This window comes from Zeus faber (assembly GCF_960531495.2).
Source record: "Zeus faber genome assembly, chromosome: 12".
Taxonomy (NCBI): domain Eukaryota; kingdom Metazoa; phylum Chordata; class Actinopteri; order Zeiformes; family Zeidae; genus Zeus; species Zeus faber.
The window spans coordinates 13,593,720-13,600,833 of record NC_137196.1 but is presented as its reverse complement, the minus strand read 5'-3'; positions in this window follow the sequence as shown (position 1 = coordinate 13,600,833).

Here is a 7,114-nt window from a genome sequence, read left to right as displayed (position 1 = left end):
TAAAGACACGGGGGTTTTTTTTCGTGTAAATAACTGGCCCTTTTTATTGAGAAAAAAGAACAGTATGGCATTACTTAGACTTAGACTTCCACCTCCAGAGAAGTCATTAATCTCTCTACAAGTTCTTGTGCTCATGCTTTAAGATGAGAAAGATAACGAAAAGCCAAGAAACGAGAGAGAGAATTCAGAGCTTAAGGACATTTCGCTTTATTAGATTTTGTGAACTTCGGAACCAATTCGTCTCGGTTTCGTAACGTGTGACATCAGATCTCTTACATCTCTCCCTTTGGTCAAGAGGTATGGAAAAGTGTCCCAGAAGACCAACCCCAAACCAAACCTTGTGGGTGAGGAGAACTAACTTCATCTGGACCGTGCCTGTGGCAGGTTTCCCGGGAAAAGAAAAGGACAGCGATCCTTTAAAATTGCACGTCTTTCTCCCGGACCGACTTCCCTCCTTATGTTTTCTTGCCTCTTGGGTCAGCCTGGTTCCCTTGGGGAAATTGGAACCGTTTCTTTACCTTTGTGTGTGTGTGTGTGTGTGTGTGTGTGTGTGTGTGTGTGTGTGTGTGTGCACGCGCGTGCGTGTGTGTGAGAGAGTCCACATCCCCCCGTTGTCTCGAAATCGCTTTCTTGATCCCTAACTAACTAGATAATCAGGGGAACATGCACACAATGCCGCTGCCTCAGACAGGTACACTCACACTATACCGTGAGAACTGTGTCTGATGAGAACGGTGCATTGTGGCGGAGGGACAGCTGAGAAGGATCGGGTAGATAAAGCGGCAATTGTCCCTCATTGTGAAACCAATTCATTTGGCTGGCACGGAGCAGCGTGTTCCGTGTAACGCGACCCGGCCGGACTCCACGGAGCCTGGGGGGGGGGGGGTCCGGGCCCCCCTGAAACGGGAACGCTCCGAAGCCGCCGTCGTGCCCGGCGAGCGGCGACAGCGCGGTGCGTTTTTTTTTTTTCCGACCGAGTCATCGCGCTGAGCCATCTTAATTAAGGCTCCAACACACGGAGGGCCAAAGAATGGTCTTTTCTATGTACGCGGAGCTGCGGCAGAAGACCGCAATCGCGGGCCAAGCCCCCGGGGTAACTCTGCCCGTCCGCAACGACCTGATCGGGCCGATGGCGATCGTTGTGACAGGCGTTGATTAGAAATAATTTATACTCAATAGGGATGCCCTCATTTGATTTCAGGAACAAAGTGCAGCCTGTCCAAACCAGCGCTGGTTTCTCGTCTCCTCGCCTCGTCCGGGTTTTATACTGAACACGTTCTCTTTATGGACCATGACTTTGAACCCATACCTTTGCGCACATGAGATCAGCTCGAAAAGTGAAACTCAGCAGCAATTTTTAAGGAAAGCAGATCTATCACAAATAACGGCCACATACAGGATATATATTTTTTTGATTTTCAAGGCACCATCTTCCTCTTCTGTAGAATGTGTGTAAATCTGTCTCTCTGGACTTTGAATGCAAACAGGTGCATGCACAAAGTGAATTTCCAGGCTTTTCAAGCCCCTGACCCCTCTCTCTCACGTTTTCTTTCACAGAGACATTTGGGGCCGACTTGAGTCAAGGGGTCAACGGAAGGCTGATAAAGTGCTGGTAGACGAGGAAGCCTTGTCAATACCTCTGTGTCTGGAACAGCGCCAACGCAGAGGGTAGGGTCTCTGGTCGTGATGCAATGCTGCGTGATCGTCCCGGCCGGGCCTTCAAGCCTGTTTATGCGTTCGTTCATTCAGCCGTGCACATTGAAAGGGTTTTTATAAACCGCATTGCATTCAGGCGGACCGGCGGCCCGTGTTTTAGTTCACTAGATGACCAACGCCATCAAAGGGAAGGACGCTAAACCAAATCTGACATCAGTCCGCTGTTAGTCAGAGGCCCATCGTGTACGGCTGCGTGGCAATCACAAAACAGCTCTCATAGCTGTTATGTAAGATAGGCTTGTTAATTCATCAAGAATTTTGTTTGTGCAAAAGTCCCAAAAGGGACTTCAAACAGAAGGAGCCCCACCACACTTCCCTGGTGGTGAAAAAGAAACAAAGAAGACATAGTTCATATTTGTGGAAATCCTCTCTGTGGAATGTATGTGTGTGACATGTAGGTGTGTGACGCACTCTCGTTTGTTCAGGGTGACCAGCTCAAGAAACCCCTCTTGTCCTGTGTTCCTGGTACGGCCTGTACAGTAAATAAGGGCTGAGACAGCCAGTGAGATTAGGCCATGCAAACTGTTATGGACTCGTTACCTTTTTTTTTTTGGGGCCACGCCCCGGTGGGTACAGCCGCGGTCGCCGTTCTGACCTACAGCCCCGCACAAAGGATCAGAGGGGAAAAGGGGCCGCAAACAGCTGAGTCATTGTTTTCCAACAGGGGGGCCCACATTGAGTAAAGCCTCATTAACTGCCGATGCCTTTAAGCCTCTTTTATGGCTCTGACACTGAACCAGGTGAGAGGAACGGCGATCGTTGCCCTGAGAATTGCACGTTCCGACCCTGGGTTAAGGCGAGAGCGCTGCAAGTTGCTATAGGAAAGCAATCGACTACCTTGGAGGGAATTCTGTTCCGTTGGTTCAAAATGGCCCCATGCGCCCCAACCTAAATATATCTAATCTTGGCTGTCAGGGTCGGTTGCAACAGGGCAGATTAAAGCCAATATAAGGGAGGAGTTCAGTTCGGTTCCAAGACAATTTTGAGAACCGCGGCCATTGTCGCTCCTCTTGCTTAAAGACAGGATCTCCTGACCTCCGCGGCCAAATTTCATGCGACGTGGAATTTTGAACTTAATGAAGAAAAAGCGGCGGCCCGGTCAAAGTCAACCAAACGGCGGCAAAGGGAAACCCTAATCCCGCCCCTGCCGCTCGGCCGTACAATCTCTCCGTTCCCGCTCTTTGATTTTCTTTGCCGGTTGACAAGAGGATAAAGCTTTCCTATCAGCTTGTGACCACGCCGCCCGCCCCCCATTATGTAATGTCAAGACTGGAGCATAGCCTTGACTATGTGCATTTCTGTCCTTCCCACAATCAAACAAATAGATTTCCGTAATCATATATTGTCCAAAGTAGACGTATAGTTATAACATAACATCACGTCTCTTATTTTTCGAACGCTTTATCAATAAAATATGGGATGAAAGAAGGTTTGACCTTGGGCACATCTACTGTTAGCGTGCAGGGATCAGGGGGACCACGCGAACAGCATCTCTTTATGGCATCTGGATGACGCTGACCTCTCCATCAACGGCGGCCGCGCCACGAGGCTCTCCATATGCCGAGCGCGGGGCTGGAGACACAGGCACCGGGGCAGAGCTTTCCCAGAAACCACGACGGCCTTTGAACTCAGCTGAGATGACGTGCAACGCGCCACATAAAGAGGTCGCGCCATACGGGGGAAAAAAAGAAAAAGTGAGTCTTGTTCCAGTGGAGCCAGTCTGACTTGTAAACAGAGCGCCCGTAAAGGCCAAGTGTTGCTGATCGTCAATTCACATAAAGGTGTTTTACGGCGGTCTAAGTAGCAGGAGATGGTTTCATTATGCTCCATCCCTGCCCCGTCTGCTGGGTCACCTGTTTCAACTGAGTTCTATAAAGTTCTTTATCTGTCGGGGGGTGTCAGGGTGGGGAGAGCATCTTCCCCTGACTCAGCTGTTGCGCCGCCCGGCTACACCGTAAGCAGAGGAAACAGCTGCTTCCTTGTGTCCGCCGCCCTTTTGGCATTATCCCCATCGCGAAAATGAAAATGCAGGGCCAGCGCTGTTGCAGACGCATACCGGCGCCCCACCTGGCGCGCGCGCACGAAGCTTTTTACAACAACATGCACTGTCGTCGTCGATATATTTTCAAATTCCTCCAATGAAATTCTTGAGGAGGACAAGGTCCATGCTGGGTTGTAATATTCTCAGTGGAACAAATTTCCATCAGCCAGCATCTTTGAGCATTGAGATAAGCTCTGTAGAAATAAAATGTTTTATTATTAGTAGTAGAAGTAGTAGTAGTTTTTTTTCTTTGTTGTTTTATCTATGTGTTTTTAATGTAAAGTGTTTTGATTTTAAAGTGTCTTTGAGCATATAAATAAAATATATTTTATAAAAGATATATTATATTATATGATATGATATTATATTATATTATATTATATTGAATTATATATTGTATATATATTATTGTTATTAACCTGATTATTTCTTACTTTCTTTCTTTCTGTTTCTTTCTTTCTTTCTTTCTTTCTTTCTTTCTTGGTTGTTTTATCCTTTGTAATTTTAATGTATCATAACGCCTTTGAGCCTTGTGAAAAGCTCTAAACAAATAAAATGTAATATTATTTTGCTCTGATTTCTATTATTATGAATCTTCTTGGCATGTTCCGGGATAAAAGTATCTGAAACACGGCAACCCAAGTACATGCAGACATGGTTGAGGCCTCGTTGGAACCCTGTTGTTCGAGTTTATCAATATCGATCTACATTTGGAGCAGAAATTAGCGAAAAACTGTCTACGGAACTTGAAGAATGTTGGCACGACTTGATTCGTTTGAGGAGCGGGACGCTTTGTGACATCATCATCTGAAGTTATATAATGCCACTCCTGACATGTTTTTGGAGATTGCTGAACAAAGCCCCAGTTCGGAGGAAAGTTATAGCACGAGGGTGCGGTGTGAACTGCTCACAACGCCCACAGAAACCGGTGACACATCGAGCAGGTTTAATATCTGGTCGTGTCGCGATCAGGTCGGGAGTGACACAGCGAGCTACAGCCAATGAGAGCAGCCGGAGTGATGGGAAGGGGAGGAGTCGAGAAGGAGAGACGGGAGTGCAACAGAGCAGCAGCTGGAAACACACAACATACCTATTTTACTTTTCCTCTCCAGGTTTTTAATATATCTCTTATTCTAATTCTGCTTTTATTCGTTTTGTTACAGCCATCAAGAACCTGATAAAAGATAAATAGTCACGTGCATGGTATCGTGTCATTTCTGACGCGTGTTTTTTTTTGTGACAAATCGTAGTTTGGAGACCCCACAGACTCGTCTGGGATTCCTCCTGGTGAAAGACGTTGTAATGTGTGAGCCCCTGTCGCCGATCAGTCATGTAGTGTGAAACCACAAGGCTGCAAGATTCGTCTCTCAGAAGTCATTCGCATGCAACGACTTGTGCCCTGTGGACTGCGTTGCCTTTGCTGCGTTTAACGGAAACTCGGAAAACTGCAACTCGTGCTGCATTTCACAAAACCCCGAAAAACTATAATTGTTCACAGGAGGTGTTCGCGCGCCGCAGGAAGTTTGAAGAACCCTTGCAGGAACCGTCCCTTTCTTTTGTGTTGATTTACATAACATTTACATATGTATACAGTATATACAGTATATATATATATATATATATATATATACAGTATATATATATATACAGTATATATATATATATATATATATAATCTTTTTTTTTCTTTTTCATATATTGGCATGTCATCTTTATTTATTTATTTATTTCCCATTTAACTGAGGATGATTATACCAGAGTGGGACGTGAGGCAAGGAAGGATTAGAACCTTAATCCGTTCACTTTAAAAAGGTTTTTTAAAGTTTCCTCCAAGTGCAGCGCAGAGCCTGTCTCACCGAGGGCAGCAGACATATCGAATCACTCTCTGCACTGTTTTGCTGCTTCTTAAAAAGGGGGGAAGAGCTCAGCTGGTTTGTATTTTTCGTGTGAAGTGTGCCCGGCCTTGGAATAAGGCTAACCGCAGTGTCGTGTGTGAATCAGTCTCCGTGTAAGTGGGTACAGACAGTTCTTGGGAAATCAGCTCCATCTCAGTGACTCCCACTGAGCAACAGCAGAGTTACCCTGACTTTGTTATGAGAGAAATAAATGGGTGTTTGTTAATCGTATATGTTAATCACTTGACGAGAAATCTGGGGGGGGGGGGGGGGGGGGGTTTAAATAAAAGATCATCATACACTTTATCATTGAGGAGCACAGTGTACAACCTTTTTTATACTATTACCATGTCTAATTTCAACATTACAGTGTTTCTTACCATGCATATAAACCGCCTTCATGTACCATAATCATACGTACGCGTTTCATTATTTTGACACTTTTATACACTTTTTTTTTCTTGCCGATTTCACTTAAAAGCTGTTATAAAAGTCGATCAAATAAAGAAAAAACCAACAAAAAAAACAGAAATTGAACATTAATGAAACAGCCACTGAAGCTTAGGAAGTGTAAACCTGTATGACTTGAAGGAAGTAGTTCAAATGATCTTCGAGCCACTTTACAACCGGGGGTTGTGTGTTTTTCTTTTTTATGTGTGTCAACCTTCACACATGTCAGCATGTGGGACCATATCTATGTCATCGTGGCTCCAAGGAGTTGAAGGGCGACACCCACAACACACACATAACTCCACATTCAGTGTACACCTCACACACACACACACACACACACACACACACACACACACACGCACCTGCAAATGTAAATGCCGTCAATGGCTAAGCGAGGATTTAGAACGTTGACGAGTACAGCGGGGATTACGTTTTATAACTCACTCAGAGTAATCCAATTTAATGGGGCCTTATTAACGTCTCATGAAAATGACCTGGAGCCGGAACGGCGAGTCACTTAAAGCTTAAAATGTGCAGTGTTGCAGCGTGCGCACGGCATGCCGTTGCAGCGTGTGCATGGCATGCCGTTGCCTCAGCTGTGTCAATACGACGCATGTCTTGAGTCATGTTTGAGTGCTGACTCGACGAAAACACACCCGGGGAGGGGGGAGGACAAGGCTGGGCTCTGACGTTGAGCCAACAGGGAAGTCCAACGAGACAAAACCTGAGTAAGCAAAGGCCCCCGGCAGGATCCCGCCAGTCTCTCTGGTTTCCCAAGTGTGCACTCAGAAAAACATGTACAGAAAAACAGAAGAAAATAAACATCCACCTTTCACACTATTGATTGGGGAAAATCATTTTTGCAAACCTTTGTTACTCGATTTAAAATCTAGAAAACAAAAAAACAAAAAAAATAGTAGAAAAGTTTGTTTTTCCAGATATTGCTCAACGGATATCAACGGCCTTTTTTTAAATGGCGGGACAAATATCAAATTTAGAGCAGACGTCA